This window comes from Rhopalosiphum padi, chromosome 2 (genome assembly GCF_020882245.1).
Source record: "Rhopalosiphum padi isolate XX-2018 chromosome 2, ASM2088224v1, whole genome shotgun sequence".
NCBI lineage: Eukaryota > Metazoa > Arthropoda > Insecta > Hemiptera > Aphididae > Rhopalosiphum > Rhopalosiphum padi.
This window is the reverse complement of record NC_083598.1, coordinates 409,331-429,731: the sequence shown is the minus strand read 5'-3', so window position 1 is coordinate 429,731 and position 20,401 is coordinate 409,331. Positions and strand designations below refer to the sequence as shown.

Below are 20,401 nucleotides of genomic sequence, written 5' to 3'. Positions count from 1 at the left end.
ATATCAGAATATACCTTTTATAATCTAAATCAATAATCGATACGACTATATGAGTATTTCTGAAATAAATGTAATCGGTTAGTATGTCTTTCGATTCCGTTTCGTTGACAATTGTGCGCTGTTCTATTTATATTTAAAAATATGAGTTTAATTGTGAGTGACATTATGATTAGTGAAAAAAGTAAAACATTGATTTTTATAAACGAATTTAAATTTTGTTTTCATAAACTATTGAAAAATGATATACAATGTTGGAAATGTTTCAAAAAACATGTAAGTCATATATGCTAAATTAAACGATAAAAATGAAATATTGGAACGTCCTACTGAACATAATCATGAAAACGATTCTGTAGAAATATTAAACAGACAAAAATTAAGCAATAATTTAAAAGAAAGGCAATCGACGATCTCTATGATAAGCCCTCAAAACTCATTCATAGGGAATTGTCAAATGACGTATCGACATTGACCAGTTATGATTTAACTTTAATTCGCAAAAATATGCATCACGCACAAGCATCTGTAATTCCCAAGTTGCCAAATAATATATTAGATTTACATAATTCATTGAAAGAAGAAAACATTAAAAGTAACCAAGATGAAAAGTTTCTATTAGTTAACGACTATGAAAATAATATACTAGTTTTTCAACAATAACTAATTTGAAGTTCTTAGGTCAAATTGACACAATATTTGTTGATGGAACTTTTAAAAGTTGTCCTAAGTTGTTTACACAATTATTCACAATTCACGGTTTATCAAATGGAAATTACATACTATTAGTTTTTGTTTTATTAATTGACAAAAATGTAGAAACTTACAAGAAAGCATTTCTTCATCTAAATTCAGAATGTATAAAAAATAATATTAATTTTTTACCGAAAATGTTATTTGCTGATTTAGAAAAAGCAATTCACTCGGCCGCATTATTTGTTTGGCCATCTGTCGAATTAAAAGGATGCTGATTCCATTTAGGCCAGAGTTGGTGGAAAAAAATTTCAAGCTCTAGGTTTAAGTAATGAAATCGATAGCGTTCTGGCCTTCACATGTTTGTATTATTAATTTGTTAAACGGTATATGTGTCACCAATTATTACAGTATTTTATATAAGAATTTCTACGTTAGAGCCATGGCTCGTAACACTATTTAAAAAATTAAATGCTGTTTTTTTTTTAATAAGTTATTAAAAACGTTTAATAACAGTTTTGAAGTGAATTGGATTTAGAAACTCCTTTTGAATGTATTGATTTATATTTTGGTATCTCATTATCTCGTCATATAAGTTAATAAAATCATAATAAAATTCAAAATACGAAAAATAAAAAAGTCACCCAGAGAAAACAATAACGTAGCAGCAGAATTACTAAAAAATGGAGAAGAAGAAATTCAGTTTCTTACTCTTTTATCGCTTATTGATTATTAACTCACATGCCTCAAACTATTAAATCAATATCTTTTACATATTCGAGCGCAAGACGAACAAATGAGTAATGACGCACGTGATAATTCGTAGTGCGATTGCAATCTCTCTCGTTCTTGTGCTCTAAATGTATCCATCTGTTCACGGGTTACCCTTGTTCTTGACATTAGTTTTCACAGACGTTCCTAATGCAGTTCTCGAGGTTCTTGTGCACGACTCTCTGCTGTTCTATTTCTATTATCTACATACTACTGCACACTATGTTTCTGCGATTTGTTCTGCCGATTGGTGGCTCATTGCAACACGTTTTGTGGCCACGTGTAATAAATTACAGAGTTAAATAAAACTAATAGGTTTTATCTACACAATAAAATTAACTAGATATAACCAAAAATTAATATCTTATAGTTATTGTGTAAATAATTATATACGAATTTTGTAATTTTGTAATTTGTCTACACGATTTTTACATAATTCAAAACATTTAGTGTACATTGTATACACATACGTTGTTGTTATTATACTCTAGATATTTGTAATTTTTTAAGTTCATATTTTATGTGCCCTTCGTCACCATCTATCTTCATTACCTCCATTGTTAGTATCATTTCAATGTGTGTTTGCCTGTCATCAAAATAGACATACGGCATCTATAACGTCTGTATTTTAATGTTGAAACTATTAAAATAATATTGAAATAAGGGAATTTATTTTAATAAAGTAGATCTTGCATCCAATATTATTTCATTGATTGGACCTAATCTAACCCATATGTGTTTTTTTTTTTTGATGCGAAAATTAAAATAACGAAAAAATATTACGATAAAAAGTATAAAAGTATAAAAAAAAAAATCACAAAATCATAATATTACATTTTCAGAATTATGTTATAAGCGATACCCTTTAAATAATTAATATCGTCGTTAGTATTGTAAGATAAGGTTAGATTATATATTTTTTTCTCAAACATTTTTATACTAATTTTATTATGTTTTTTTTTCGTATTAGCAATTCCTGTTTAATGATCTCTAAATATTGTTAATCTTTTAACACATCGATAAAATAAATGTCCATAATGTTTGATGATATACACGATTCCTACACCTAACATATCTAACATAACATTAAATTATATTGAATTAAAATATAAATTTAATACAATATTTTTAACAATTTATTTAAAAAAGAACTAACCAAGTAATGACCTGAACCTTTATGTCAATCTTCTACTGCGTTGTTAGTCCTTGACAACAAGACATTTGTTGTATGTTACGCCAATAACGGCAATAACATTGGGAAAAATAGAAATGGTTTTATTATTGTACCTAACCTACTGAGAATAATTTAAGCCAATCACTAGATTTTACAATTTAATCGTAAATTTATAACATATTAGTATGTTAATGATACTGTAATAAATTAACTATCTATTACTTCTTTTCTAGATTCGGCGATTCAACGTACGTTATTTTAATTTTAAGTGATAATTTTTTAGTAAATTATAAATAACGACAATAATTTAGATGAATTTTTTTATATTTATAATATTAACCTTGATGTTTATATATTAATATTAAACATTATAATTTATCTTATATAGTAGAACAATTTTAAATATTTTATAGTAATTATAAATTATTTTTTTTATATTATTACAATGGCAGGGACTGACGGTATGTAATTAGTTTTATTTGTAACTTTGTATGAGACAATGGTTTAATAAATGGTACGATCTTACCGTCTTTATCCTTATACAGTATAACATTGTGTAAAGTTGAAGTAATAAGGAATATATGAGTTATTCCAAGACACTATTTTTTATTGATTGACTGTATACAATAACATAATTTACATTCCTAAATCTATCAATAGTCAGGTTAAATTATAGATATAAATCGTTCAATATTCTTTCCTTACATGTTATATAATTTTAATAGTTATATGGTAAGTCCTATTTATGAGCGATAGTGAAAAAAATGATTTCAATTTTTCAATTAAATAAAAAAAATATATTTTTTAATTTGTTTAATTGCCTCCGGTTTTCAAACTTTTTTTTGAATAAAAGAAAAAAACATGAGCAATATAAATTAAAAAATATATAATCTTAAGCTTGTATGAGAAACACGGTTAGAGACTTGGATATTATTTTCAACACAAAATTGGAATTTTATCCCTATATACTAGATAATTGTTTACCACGGACTACTGAATATTTTAAAATTCAATAATATTTTTGAAAATATAAAACACCTAAAAAAAGTAATTAATAAAATATGAAATAAAATCACGTCTAAAAATATAATATATTTTTTAATATTTCTTATACAGTTTACCTTTTTTTTTTTTTTAAAGTTGTTTACCTTTATCAGGTTAGGTTAGGTTTTTTCCATTTGTCTTGATGAAAGTTTCAAAAACGTATACGAGTAAACGCTATTATAATAAAGTATATATTATATTGGGCTACTCGCCTGTATTTTTAATAAAAAAAAATTAATACTTTCATCACTTCACTCAAAATCCACAAGGTTATTAACAATAGCGTCTCGTAAACAATCGAATCCTATCGGTAAATCTTTGTAAAATTCTACATATTGATATATATTTTTGTACAAAGATAATATTAGATCATTTCTATTCTTATAATATTGTGAGATAGTTTTTAAGGTAGGATAGATAATTTAATTTATTAATTAGTATGTTATTTTTTTTTCTTTTTAGATGAAATCAGTAAGTGCATTTCGTATTTTTTCTTATTTAAATGTATGGTATTTTTTAACTCAATTTATGTAATCTGTGTCTAACAACTTTTAAAATAATCACCTTCCCTTTAAATGTTTACTTACTTACTGGGAACCATATAGGTATTAAACCGTTCAATACAGAATCGATACATATAATTTCGTATGGCTATTATTATCATCGATTCGTTAGACATATTCACGACGATTTATTCACTGGTACCTATAATTTAGCGAAGCAGAACATACATGTTTGGTTCGTGGGACCTACCTTTGAGAAATAAGAAAACGGTATTTAACATAATATGGGCCGAATTCATTAAGATTGCAAAAAAACTTAATTTAACATTTTCCGGTTGAATTATGAACTGTTTTTTTTTTTTTTTTTTGATTAATTTAATGGTGTACTAATCATGAAGAAACAAAGTCGTGAACTTTTAGTGCATACACTAGTTTGAGAACCGATTTGTATTTAATTTCACTACTTTAAACTTACGTTTGTTTTTATATATTATATCATTGAAATTAACTTCAAGGAATTCTATAAAAATAAATTTAAATCTAAAAAATATTATACGTAAATTGTCAATCATTTATAGGTTTTTTTTTATTTAAAACCATTTATGTATTTGTTTTTATTTTATACTTACTGCGTTTGTATCACAGTAAAATAATAACTATTCTTTTTAGTACAAGGAATTAAAAGTACGTACGTTTTTAATATAATTCTGTGTAAAATGCATTTATAATCACTAAGATACATTTTCTTCTTAAACAATTCTAAAAATAAGTTCATTGAACAATATTAGTTTATTTAAAAGTAATATAAAGTATAAAATTAAAACCAAAAACTATTGGAATATTTTGATTAGTATAAATGATCATTTTATAAGTACTAATATTTATATTTTAAGTATATTTTAATATACAGGTAATTCTTTTATCATTCAACACTCATTATTTCAACAAGTGTTAACTTTTTCAATTTTTTTCAAAATTTTTAATTTAATGCTTTTCTAAAACTATATAACATTTTAACTTTTTTTACCCTTATATTTAATAGTGAAATCACTATCAAATTTTTATTTTTCATTTAATCGTCAATAAGTTAGAGCTGCTTAAAGTTGGATGGTTTGAGGTCTCAGGTTTTAGTCCTACAGGTTAGGTATTATTGTAATTAACTTATCAGTTAAACCACCTTACTAAAAAATAGTTTGAATACTTGTAGTTTTATGGTATAATAAATAGGTTAGATTTTAGCTGAAAATTCACTCTAAATATTTTAAAAATGTCATTACATTTAGTAAAATACGAGTAAAAGTACGAGTACCTAATCCAAAATGATGTTTTTAAACTATAACAAATTAATTAACATTGTTATTCACTTAACCTATGTTTTTTAATCGTTAATATATTAACTTAAAATGTGTAATGACATTTTAAGCCAATTGATTTTATAAAATACTGGTATAGCACTATAGGGCGTATAAAATTTATACAAATAATAATAATATATAATTTAATATCCTTTTTTATCAATATTGTTTGTGTTGTGCTGGTTATTAATTTGTTTTCATAATAATTGGGATTTTTTTACCATTGAACCCTCAATACCATATAAATCCAATTCTGTCAGAATTCGCCCTAAAAATTGATAAACAAAGCATTTGAACTTTGAGGTGGCATAAAAGATGATGACAGAAAAATAAATAAAAAATAAAATACACGTTATTGTAAAATCAATAAATTCATTACTTCCTTGATTCCCTTAGTATCTAAAAAATGAATAGGTACAACTATTTAAATACTTTAGTTTTAGATTCCGCATGGAGTGTTGAAATATTGATTTTACAAATGTATAAATTGTGATTTTTTTTATACTTATAATTATAAAATTCTATTACCTATATAATTCTATGATTTAGCCAATCCCGATTGAAACAATGATTTTTTTATGTCGATCTGTAAATATATAATTATTAGTAAAGCTTTCAGTTAAGATACATTAATTATAATAATTCAAAAAAATAAATAAATAGTTTCACATTTCAATAATAAAATATCTATTTCAGCCTGTCAATACTTTTAGAGTTACATACTACCTAATTAATATTTTTGTTCCTATTTCGTAATGATAGGTTCACTTCATAACGGTGCAACCCATTTGTGCCACAAACTATATAGTCCATCTGCGTCCGATTCAGATCAGGTGAAAATCGTACAACGTTATCATTTATTGAACGTATTGGTGTACCTTTAACTATAAAATCTAAAATAATATTTAATTATTTCCCATGCTAATCGAAACCAATATCCAAATCGATAAAGCTTAGGTTAGGTTAGTTTAAAACCAACGTTGTTAAAAACAACGTTTTTATTAAAAAATTATATTTTTTATTCTTTTTTTGAATGGAAACTGGCAACATAGAGTTTTAATTTTATATTCTAAAGCAGAATATTTTTATGAGTATTTTGAAAATAAAAAATCTAAAAAATTTAAATATCGAATTTAGGACGAGTAGTTTATGAGTTATACGTATTTAAAGTTTAAACAAGCGGAGTAGTGAACAAACATTTTGCGGAGTTACCCCGTACCACTCTACTCCACGCATCAAAACTTTAAATACTTAATAATGTATATTTCATAATTATAATCATTGAAGGATGTCCATTTGGGCTGAACCTCCACCTGACGTATTCTCGCACTACAAATTGTGATGAATCGTTTCACAATCAATTTAACTCTCAATTTTATTCACCTTATTCTTCATTTTACTAGTGTTATTGAAATTTTAAAAATAATATAAGTGGAATTATATTTAAAAAAAATGAGATCAAGAAAGGTAAAATAAAACCTAGACGTAAAGATGAAAAAGAACGAATACAATTTACTTATGAAACGTGGAATGAGTACAAAGAAAAACATTTAATAGAGTAGAATACTTAAAAAAAAATTCTTATACATTTCAAGAAATCGATTTATAATAAGTGTATTATTATTGTAAGTAATTTGTAACTAGGTAATTCATTTTTGTATTATTGACTAATGTGTATTATTAACTTTGGTTTAATGTACGATTACAATTTAGATATTTATTATGTGTAGTATTGTAAATTGTAATTTTATTTATTAATTATTTTGATTTTACATACAAATTTAACTATTTGAAATTTATAATTTAATGCAATATAAATAATATTTAAATATATAATATGTATATTTTGTAGTATTTATTATTATTTTTAAAATTATTACTTTTAATGATTATTAATTTTGATTTTACGTACGATTTTACTTTTTTAAACGATCTTAAACAATAACTGATGGCAACGTTGCTTACAAAATGGGCGCATTTTGGCTATAAATCAGGGCGTTAAGTATTATTATTTTAGGCGCAAATGGGCTATTCTAGGGCGTCAAAAATATTTACAAATAGGTAATTGGTTTCGCTGTTCAGAAAACGAAATGGCACGGGTATTGTTATTTCTATTAACTTCTTTTATGAGTTGACATACAAATTACCGGTTACAAAAAATTAAAATTGTTAGTCTTAACTAAAAGCTTCAATACCTAATAATTAGACATTTACAGGCTGTCATTAAAAAAATTATCGTTCCAATCGAGATAGATTGATTCATGAAATTCGTGTTTTACTAGGTAATATAACTAATATTCTTATAAATTCAAAAATATAATTGGCTTTAACTTGGCCGATTTTTATTTAATTTTAATATTTTTACTTAAACTGTTGTAAAAAATATGATCAATAAAATTGTTATCTTGATAATTTAAAAAACTTAATTACATAAAAACATTTTTTGATAATTATTGAAGTTTTGAAAGAAAAAAATGAGATGCCATTCAATCAGAATTTCTATACATCTTATTCAACAAAAAACACATTTCAATAAATTAATTTTCCATGTGATATACCGTACCTTTATTATGAAAAATAGAACACAATTAAGTAGATACTATTAGATTTTAGATATTTGATAAAGAATACATCAGTACTTACAACACGATACATTAGAATTTTTGTAGCCAGTACAAATTGTGTACAGGTGTCAGGTAGGTATTTAATGAATAATTAGTTTTGAATTGTTGTCTTAAGAATAATATTAGTCATATTATCTTCATACCATGCATACTATGCATATACGTACATTGCATAAAATATATATAATTGTCTATACTAGTGGTTTTAAATCTGCGTTGCAGCTCATAGAGGCGTCGTCGGTATAAATTAAAAATAAAATAACTAACAATATATTTTTTTTGTAGTTAATTAACTATATATTTTTACCTTGATGAATATGTTGTTATCTTTATAAAGATGAATTCCATTTAACTAACCTAATTTTCATCTAGATTTTGTAATATTAAAATTATCTCGATATTTTTTTAATTATTCTCGAACTAATTGTACAAAACAGTCGTATACTCGTATCATTGAATTATAGCCATTTATAGGTTAATATTAAAATTCAGTATATTTTTACAGATATAGCAAGTAGCTACAAGAGTTCATTATATGCTAAAAGTATGTACCTATTATTGTATACCATTAATGACTATAAATACTTAAATAGTATTTGTTTTACCTATATAATTATCAAGTGATTGATCGTAAAATATTAATTGCTCTATTTTTTTTTTTTTTGAATACATAATATTAACGATATTAAAATAATTTGGGTCATCGGTTGCCCTCAAATCAAAGAAGTGATCGACTCAGGCGAAAACTCCAAAATTATTGCTTGGATGAAGTATTAAATAAAATTCAACCAATTGTGTTCGATAATTTGCCCTTTATTATATTATTTGTATATAAACGAACTCTAAGAGTTTTCGTTGTAAGATAATCTGATGGTATACATTATACAATAACAAATCTAATCCTAATTAAATTTGCAGGTATGTTTAATACATCAAATCCGACAAAAACCTACTGTGATTTTCTTACGAAAGAAAGTTGTGTGAAAAACAATTTTAATAATTTACCAAAAAAAATGATAATAATTCCTAATTAGGGAACATTTTATTAAAAAAAAAAAAAAATCGCGGCTAAAATTATTTTTTTTTCTTTATTATTTATTGTTATTTATGATCTATTATCGATATCTATATTATTCAGTATAATGACTATATAGTATATAATACATGTCAACAATCAGGCAAATATTAAATGTAACAATAAAATAAATTTATTAAAAAGTATGTAAAAACACAAAAGATAATAAAATGATGTTAATGTATATTTAGATTTATGTTATATTTGTAGTCAAATTAAATTTAAAAAACAGAAATGGAAATAAATATTTTTACAAAAAACTTGTTTCTACCAAAATCATTTTGATTTTTTTGATGTAATTCGCTATTTTTAAACTAAATTAATAACTGTAAATAACATGATATCGTGGTATTATTTTTCATCAATGAACCAGACAAAAATGGCAATGGTAAAATAATTAGTCTTTACAAAACAAGCATCAAATTAGGGGAGCCGTAAAATCTCGGAAAGTATTCCAACGGGCCGTATATATTCGGAAAAAAAATTATAGTCCTGGACCGTATAAATCCGTGATAAAATATTTTTCGGACCGTATTATGTCAGACCGTATAATAATTGTGGAATTTGAAAATAATCGGACCTTATTGTCACGGACTGTAGAAATTCAGAAAGTATACTCACGGACCGTATTTTATTGGGAAAAAAATATAGACTTGAACCGTTTATTAGGACCTAACCTAACCAGGACGAAATTCGTAAGACATAAAATTGATCCCCATAACCAATTTCATAAGTTGTATGAATTTGATTTTTCGAAAAACCGTTATTAAAGATTTTTAAACCGTCGTACTTAGATCGAAAGATTTTGAAAACCCAAAATTTTAAATAACGGGTTTTTGGAAAAATTAAAAACTGATTCTGGTGTAGAATTTTTTGTAGAATATTATAACCTCTGTGATAAAGTTTTGTTGAACCACCTGGTGACCGAGAAAACGCGAATGAAAATTGAAAATTTCGAAATATTAAAAAACTTGTTTATACGTTGTATTTGTTAGTACTTAGTTAAACGTTTGATAAAAACAAAAATTATTGTGTAACAATGTAACAAAAAATATATATTTTATAATATTACTCAGGCAACCTTTTTATTCATAAGAATGACTATTAAAGTGACCCGTGACCCACATACACTAAATGCCCAAAAATAGTATGTTCTTAAAAATAGAATTTACTTGATTAAAATCTATATATATTTTAAGTTTAAGTTACGTAAATACATAAAATCACATACACATATTATCATGTTATTTATAAATTATAAAACTGTTATTTTATATATCAAGTAAAAATTATATTTCCGAAATATAAATATAATATACATATATTATATATTTTGTTTTTGTTTGTCATTAAATACAAGTAAAAAAAAAAATTAGTAGAGATGGGACATGTTTACTTTGGTGAATTGATTCAAGAATACAATTTAATTATAAATTAACTGGTTCAGACTGTTTAGTGAATCATTTGAGCATAAGAATCATAATTTAACTTGTCCATTTGTTTGTGACCACCACTGTCAAGTTAATTTAATTAAGATCTGTAATTTGTATACTGTACAGGGTAAAGAACATATTATTTAATTATACAAAAACTAACTACTTAGAAGGTTTGAAAACGTAAATACTAAAAAGTAAAATTATATAATATAAAAAAAATACTCGTAGTGGTAAACTTTTAAAACTAAAACCATGGTTATGTGTGATGGGCGCAAATGGTTTGCACCGGAAAATCAAACATCAACGCAATTTTGGTTGATGAATTTAATTTATTGATTGAGTCGAGTACTGAATAGTTAATAAAACTTTACTTAATGAAGGATCATAAAATATAGTGTTAGAGTATAAAACGACTTATTAAAAATTGTATGGCTTACGATCGAGTGATCGACTGACTGCGTTGTACATTTTAAAAATTATGGTCGTATCTCATATATACAACGAAATAGATTAAATATTAAATTCTTAATACTAAACGAGGGGTATAAACATTAAATAGATATATTATCGATGTGATTTGATGACAAATTACTTCTAAATAAACTATTTTTTTATGTTGATGGTGTAATTGCCAAACTTTGAAACATGAACAAACCTAAGACGAGTAAAAACGAAAAAAAAGTCAAAAAGATAATTCGTTAAATCGTTTTGAGGGGGTATAGGTTATAGGTACCATAAAAAAACGTATGCGTATACGAAAAAACAAGCGATTCAATTTTCAACTATTTTCGCACCCTGATTACGGAGTAAATAATGATCCTACGCATTTTGACCATAGAACCTTTATAACTCGTCATGGAATTTCAAAAAGATTGAACAAAAACTTAATTGTTTAATGGAGAAAATCTACAGGATGTATATCCATTCTTTAGTGCATGTGACTTTGTAATTAAGACTGTAGATGAGGAATGTCACCCTATTCTTTGTAGGCAATTTTAAAAAAATTAGCAGGTAAAGCTTTTGCGACAACACAACATCGAGAGGTCAAATCATGGGAGTTATCACTTAGGGAGTTATTAACAGTTACATTTTGCGCTAAACGAACTCCAGGTTATCTTCAACTAGAATTGTCCACAACCCGATTTAAATCAGGAGAGAATATTCAAGAATATTCTTCAAGAGTGGAGAAATTACTACATGAGCTGTGTAATGTCAGTACAAGCAAAAGAACAACAGCAGAAGCTAAAGCAGTTCACGGCTATATCAAAGAAACTACTTTAACTACTTATATTGAAGGATTACCAGATAGCATCCGAAATATCATAAAATCTAGAAACCCTTCCACTTTGGAAGACGCTATGAAAGTAAGCTTATAAGAAGAAAAAATATTTTTATCAAATAAAGAAAAACGACGTTTGTTTCAAAATAAATCTAACGCTAATAGCACAAATAAATATTGCAAAAACTGCCAAAAAGTAATCATAATACGAATGAGTGTAGATATGCAAATCGTAGCATAGACACAGGGCAAAACAGCAAACCAAAAAACTCAAATACAAAGCAAAAGATTTGCGCATATTGTAAAAAAGCTGGTCATTCCATAGAACAGGCACCGGCAACCCGCGGCCCTCGGAACTTTTTGCTGCGGCCCTCCAAATATAATTCATGGTGTTTAAAATTTTAATTTTGTAGCTTAAATTGTTATAAATAATATTTAATCATGACTATTGTATAACAATGAGAGATAAGCTATGACCGAGAACGTAATCTAATCGTATATAATGTATATATCGTCGATTACGACAAGTACGTATGCTTTTAAAGAAAGTAATGACCTAAAAAAATTTTATTTAAGTCTTTCTGATATAGATTTTAAAGGCATTAAAAGTTTTGCTAAAAAAATGATTACTGCTTTCGGTAGCACATATATTTGTGAGCAGACATTCTCAATACTTAAATTTCGAAAAAATAAATATTGTTCACGATTAAGCGATGAACACTTGAATGCTGTTTTAAGGATATCAACATCCAATATAAAAGCGGATATAAACGAATTGGCGGGAAAAATTTAACCTCAAAAATCACACTAGTAACTTAATATTTGTATACTAAAATGCATTCAAGAATTAATTAATTAATAATTATTTTTAAACTTTTAAATTTTCTCTACTAATGTATTTAATTAAAAATTAGTTAATAAGGACAACCGCAATGTTAAACTCGTAATATGTTTGTTGCTATCTGTAATAATATTAGTATTATACCTATGTTAAAATTATATTTTTTAATATTTCAATTTTGTATGCGGCCCTCCATAAAAAACTGAAACAAATTATGGCCCGTGTAGGCAAAAAGGTTGCCGACCACTGCCATAGAAAAATGCTATAAAAAAAAAAGGAGCGGATGAAAAAAAAAATAATCAACAAGACAGCGATAAAGCAAATCAACACAATTTTTCGGGAAACGGATCGGGACCGAATGCCTCGGGCAGTCGTCCGGTCAAAGATTTAAAAATAATAGCCCAAACACAATAAGAACCTTACCATTTACAATAAAATTACATGACGACCATGCAATATTTCAAACCACGCAATGTACGTCAGGAAGTGCTAAACTCTTAATAGATACCGGCGCAAAACTAAACCTTATCCAACTTAACGTATTGCACGACAAAGTTCTAGTTTCGGATACAAATATTTATCAGTTACAAGGAATAAACGGCCGCTTAGTCAACACTATGGGTAGTGTTGTACTTACGATTTCAGACAAGAACCAAACTTTTGAAACCGAATTTCATGTGGTACCATCGTCATTTCCAATTGACGGGGATGGAATTTTGGGTAAACCTTTTCTAAACGAAAACAAAATCATCATCAATGTTGATCAGGAGGAAATAACTTATCCTGACAATGCCACAACAACCATACCAGCCAGAAGCGAAGCAATAATTCCTATACGAATGTTAAACGAACCTATAACTGATTCACAAAATATTCTTATTCATGCCCAAAATATTAATGAACATATAATCTGTGGAAATGTCTTAAACGAAATAAAACAAAATCAAATACTCATTGCTGTAATAAATCCAATAGAAAATCCACAAACTATTAAAATTCCAAGCCTAAACGAATTATCTCATGAAACTTTTGAAATAGTACCTATAAAATTCACACAAAGTAAGGAAGTTCCAAAAAATGCAAATAATCATATTCAACTATTAAAAGAAAATCTTAGATGCGATCACATGAACAATGAAGAAAAAGAATCCATTGAAAGATTATGCAGTGAATATTCAGACATTTTTTTTCTTGAAGGAGATACATTATCTTGCACAGAAACAATACAACATGAAATCAAAACGTCAGGAACAAACCAACCCATATTTCAGAGACCATATCGTCTCCCTTATTCTCAAAAAAAAAAACTAGATAAACAAATTGAACAACTCGAACAAGATGGAATAATTAGCCCCAGTGACAGTCCATGGAACGCTCCATTATTAGTAGTGCCAAAGAAAACAGACGAATCAGGTATCCAAAAATATAGGGTAGTAATCGATTTTCGTAAACTTAACGAAATCACCGTGGGAGATGCATTTCCAATGCCAGACATATCAAGATTTTGGACCAGTTAGGAAAAGCCAAATATTTCTCATGTCTAGGAATGGCAAGTGGGTATCATCAAATAGCGTTAAAACCAGAAGATAAGCACAAAACCGCTTTAAGCACGGAAAAAGGTCATTTAGAGTTCAATAGAATGTGTTTTGGTCTAAAAGGCGCACCAAAAACTTTTCAAAGGTTGATGAACCGAATCCTAATTGGCTTAAATGGTGTGAAATCATTCGTATATTTAGATGACGTGATTGTGATAGGAACAACAATCAAAGAGCATGAACAAAATTTACGTCGAATATTTGAAAGATTCAGAAAACATGGGCTACAGTTACAACCGACAAAATGTGAATTTCTTCGACGAGAAGTAATCTACCTCAGACATGTAATCACAGAGCAAAGCGTAAAACCAGACCCTTTTCAGAAGAAAATACAATGTATGGTAAACTACCCCACACCGACGAATGCAAAAGACGTAAAATCTTTCCTAGGTCTAGTCGGATACTATCGAAGATTTATCAAAGATTTTAGTAAGAAAGCTAAGCCACTTACTAATTTACTAAACCAAAATCAACAATTCATCTGGTCGTCAGATCTTTGTCAAGAATCTTTTAATTACTTTAAAAACATTTTAACAAATGAACCTAGCCTCGGCCCCATGGTATGTAACAAATGAAACCCTACACAATGACTTAAGAATTCCAACAGTTGACCAACTAGCTAAATCATACTACAAAAGGTTTCACTCCAAACTACAACACCATCCCAATCCTTTAGTCACTCACCTTGCATCACGTACTCTTCCTGACAACCCACCACGCCGACTTAAAAGAAATTGGTGCCGCGACCTACTAAATTAATGAATTAAATTAATGAACAAAAAAAAAATAAATTACTAGAGGGTACCATCGCTGGATGATTTCCCTCATCATGTGCCTCAAGTGTATTTTTATTATTTTATGTATATAGTGTTATATCATTTATCCATTTTACTTATTGTGTCATATTGTATACAGATTGTAAATTTTCTAAAATAAAAAAAAAAAAAAAAAAAAAAAAAAAAACAAATGAACCAATCTTACAATACCCCGATTTCAATCATTCATTTAATATCACCACAGATGCAAGTAATATTGCAATCGGAGCTATCTTATCACGAGGGAAAATTGGCTAGGATTTTCCAATTGCGTATGCGTCACGTATACTCAATAAGGCGGAAACCAATTATAATACGACAGAAAAAGAATTACTAGCGATACTTTGGGCAGTTAAACAATTTAGACACTACGTGTACGGGTGCAAATTCAACATTGTGACAGATCATAAACCATTATCGTGGTTATTTGGAGTCAAAGACCCTGGAGTTTGTTTGACCAGGTGACGACTACAATTAGAAGAGTATGACTATAATATGATATATAAGCCAGGAACGCAAAACACAAACGCAGATGCTCTAAGTCGAATAGCAAAAATCGACAAGTTATCAAATGTAGATGACTACAGAACAAAAACATACGAAAAATTCGAAGAAGATATACAGAAAACATTAATAACAAATTCAAATGTGATCGAAATCCTGGGCGATATATTCAAGGCACCTGAAGACATAACTCTTGTAGTTTGTGTATCAAAAAATTTTGAGATGTCACAAGGATTAGCCTTAGGATTTAGAAGAAGATTCGATCAAATTGAAACATTAAAAGAACAAAACAAAGAAATCATAGAAGTCGCATATATTCAACATAATGAGAAATCTCTAGCATTTATAATCACCAAAGAATTATGCCAAAAAACAACTACTTTTGAAACATTTTATAAATGCATAATTAATCTACGAACTTTTTGCGAAGAAAACAATATTACAAAAATCTGATTACCTAAAGTCGACAATGAACTTGATAAAATAAACTGGGAGAAAGTTCGAGCCATTATTAGATACATTTTCAAAAATTCAAAAATAAAAGTCATTATTTATGTTGATATCGAATATTCTGAAGAAGAAAAGCTCAAGATAATCGAAGAATTTCATAATGCTCCATTTGGCGGTCATCAAGGCATGTCAAGGACAATCAAGTGAATCAAATTACATCACCAATGGAAAGAACTTAAAAGTGATGTTAAAAAATTCATAGCTTCTTGTCAATCGTGTCAGCAAAACAAAAGCATGAACAGAACTATCAAACAACCCATGGTAATTACAACAACGGCCAAAAAACCGTTCGAAAAAATATTTCTTGATATTGTGGGACCGTTAACAACAATAAATAAAAGTCATTCATATATACTTACCATTCAAGACGACCTAACCAAATTTTCAGCGGCGTTTCCATTAGTAACTCATGATGCTAACTTGGAATTAAAAAATACAAAAACAAGCAGTAACGTTATGGGCACAGTAGATAATGAATTGTACATAATTATAACAATAAGTATCATCAATATAGGTTTAGTAATAATAATAATTTTATATTTAACACGTTGACTGCCATATGGCCGCCGGCGGTCATCTGTAATTCTCAAATTTTATGCATTTGTGACCGCCGGCGCCCATAGTTCATCATTACTACCACGCCATATGACCGCCGGCGACCATAAATGCATTTGGTTTTATATTATTAACTTTTCTATGGCGCTAGAATAATGCACTAAAATAAGGACCGTGGCGTAGCGGGAATTATTACAATTTTTTTGATATAATATGTTTTTTTTTCAATTTTTTTTCTCTTTTTCTATTTTTTCAAATATTTGGGTATATAATATTAGAATACATTGAAAAATATTCTTGGCGTAAAACAAATACCAATTGAATGACCGCCGGCGGCCATGTGGCGGTCAACGTGTTTTAATAATCAAAAACAAACATTGTAAAACATCTAATTCCGTAAAAAACCCAATAGGAGATAAGATAATATATGAAACCGTAAACACTCCAAATCATGAAAATCCATTACCTAGGATAATATAGTTTGCAATAGGCAATGAACTTTCATTTAGCCCCGAAGGTGTTAGGAACCCTTGCATACATTTAAGATTAATAAGCATATTAAATAATAATATAGTAGTGTAAGCAATATGTATTTTTTTTTTTTTGTAAGCGACTGCGTCGGCAAGACAAGAACGTAGAATAAGCAAGAGTTAGTCGTGAATTAGTAGCCGATTCGTATAATACTGTGTCGTTAAAATATTCTTATAACAAAATAATTAATAAAATATTTTCTTAAAGTTAAACGGATTTTGTACAGTGTTTTGAATACAACCTGTAAGTGAACGAACTTTTATACAACATATATACCTTTTGGCCTTAACCGAAAGAGTATATAACACGTACATCATAACAAATTTTTGTTCAGCAGAATACATTTTGTGATTTTAGCATTGATATTACAGTAAATTTATCCGTTATCAAATTTAAAGCTAAGAATATTATCTAGACAATGACATATGCTTTTAATGATGTAATTATTCTAAAGTGAGTTACAGCCATGTAAAATATTACAACTTTAAAATGTTCATAACTCACTTTAAAATGATAATATCAATAAAACCATGTCATTGTCTAGATAATATTCTTACCTTTAAATTTGATAATAGGTAAATTTACTCTAATATTAAAGGTAACATCACAAAATGTATTCTGTTGAACGAAAATGTGTTATGATGTACGTTAGTAAGACAGAGACAACACATGCGAGTATGGAGTCCTCTTAATAAAAAGTAAGTGGTTATAAAATATGGGAATGCTCAAATAAAACATGCACTATATGTAATAATATGTAGGTATATAAAATAAATTGCCGTAGTTTGTCTAATGTTGGTTTTGTCGCAGATTGTATAATGTTAATTTTTTTAACCTCTTGAATTATTATCATTTAAAATCCATCTTGCAAATTAAAATATGTATTATATAGTAAATTAGTAAGTACTCAGTGTTGAATGTTATTATCACTGTGTATGTTTAGGGAAGTTTGACCTGAAAATAGTTATTTTAGAAAATCAGGGTTTAATAGCGATGATGAATTAAATATTTTAAAACAAATATTCTTTGCTGATCTTGTAACGCCCCCAGATATAATTGACTTCTATTTTTACAAGCTATATTTAACTATTTAACATTAAACATTAGTTTTTTTAATTTCAGGTTATGATGAAAACATTACAGAATCTAATGATTTAAATGATACTGATAATATCAATGTTTTCGATAGTAATGTAGTATATTCATAAATAATGAATAATATTTTTTTAAAGATATTAAATTATATATACTAATTACTAGACAAGAATGAACCATATTTAATGTTCTGAATTTTCTATAAATTATTATTATAGAAAAATTATTTTGAAAAAATGTGAATAAAAATCAAGAATACTTTAAGTAACATAAATTAAAAAAAAATTTAAAAACAAATTGATAAAAAAATAAGGGTTTTGCGTAAATAAAATTACCCTGTATAATTTTAAGTATTCATTACTACATTTTAAAATTATTTTAATTTAATCAAACATCAATAAAAAATAAGTATATTATTATTATGCTATTACCAAGTTACATTAACATAATTGAGATTGAACCTTTTATAATTCTTTAAACTTATAAAAAGTGATTGATATACAAATCAAATTATATTTTAGACGAAGAAGAATCTAGCTAAATTAGAACAGAAGAAGCTAATTTTGAATTCTTAGATTTTGTAAAAAAGTTAGATATTTTTAGTTTTCATTTTGTTTTAAATTAATGCTTTTTAAATCCTTAAATTGTAAATTTTCGTTTACAAATTATTACTGTTACTTTTAAGATTAGAAAACCAAAAGTTTTACAAAGTTGCTGTCAACTTTTAAAAGAGTTTAATAGTAATTCTACGTATACCAATTATGCAATAGTGAAACTCCATCGTATTAGTGTATTACATATGACTGCAAGTATAGTGTTTTGATGTTTCAAGCTTCTGTTTTTCAAGTTTTTCAAAAAATATTTTCGTCCAAAAATCCTAGTCATAAAGTAATTATTGTAATTATTAAATATTTTAATTTTAAAATAAGCTTTGTGTTTGACAATAAATTTTAACTATTTATTTATTTAATTACAGCTTCCTGTTGGATACAGCTTTATAAAACATAGTTGTGGAACAGGTACGATAAATTGCAGTTGCAAACCAATTAAAATGGTTCTATCATTCAAATATTTAGGAATAACAATAAATTTCAATTTAAAATGGTCTGAACATATCCAAAGTATAAAAAATAAAATAAGGAGCTTAACTGCTTTATTCTACAAAATTCGATTTCTTAATAAATAAATCATAAGACAAATATACATGGCATTATGTAATTCAATACTACTATAGGGTATAATATGTTAGGGAGGCTGGCTCTAATAGAACAGACATAAATACATTACATATAACCCAAAAAATTATAATAAAAGTAGCGTACTTCTTGCCATTAAAATACCCGTCAAGTGAATTATTCAAACATACAAATATATTACCTATCTATAAATTATACATTAGACAAATTTTAATAAAATCTATACAAAACAACACACTAAATGCTATAGAAATAATGGACAGAAGAACAGATAAATACATTAAACCGTCATATACGTTTTTAACAAATTCAAGAAACTCCCCCTATCACATGGGAAAACTATATTCAACAATTTAAGTGACGATGCGAAGAATCTAATAACAAGTTTATGTGAAAGCCAATCAAATAATACCAATGATACAGTTAATAAAAATCAAATAAAAAAGGCTATAAATAGAATAGTTAATGAAGTAGATGAGAATGTGTATAAATGAAATTTTAAAAAGTGAATATGTTTAATAATTATAATATCTTATCAGAATATGTATATGTTAAATGTGTTACTAAAATATATTCCACTAAATTTTTTACTTCTGTATAATATTAAATAATTAAGTCATATCTTTAATTGTATAAGTATCTTTTTTAAAATTATTTTACTTATAAGAATTTTAACTTATAAGAACTTCGTATACCAGATACGAGCTTAGCTCAGTTGGTATACGTATCAGCTATTGTTAATGTATTCTTAATGTAATAATTTACTTATCTATATCTATCTATTCTACTATATAAAATAGAACCCCCT

The 20,401-nt window shown here is 26.9% G+C and overlaps 1 long non-coding RNA gene across 1 annotated transcript; it reads left to right on the top strand.

The window, feature by feature from the left end:
- The first annotated feature begins 7,320 nt into the window (after positions 1-7,320).
- On the top strand, positions 7,321-10,307 carry LOC132923124 (uncharacterized). The gene is made up of 2 exons (XR_009661099.1): positions 7,321-8,705; positions 9,080-10,307. It is a non-coding gene; the product is annotated as an uncharacterized LOC132923124 (long non-coding RNA).
- The last annotated feature ends 10,094 nt before the right edge of the window (positions 10,308-20,401 follow it).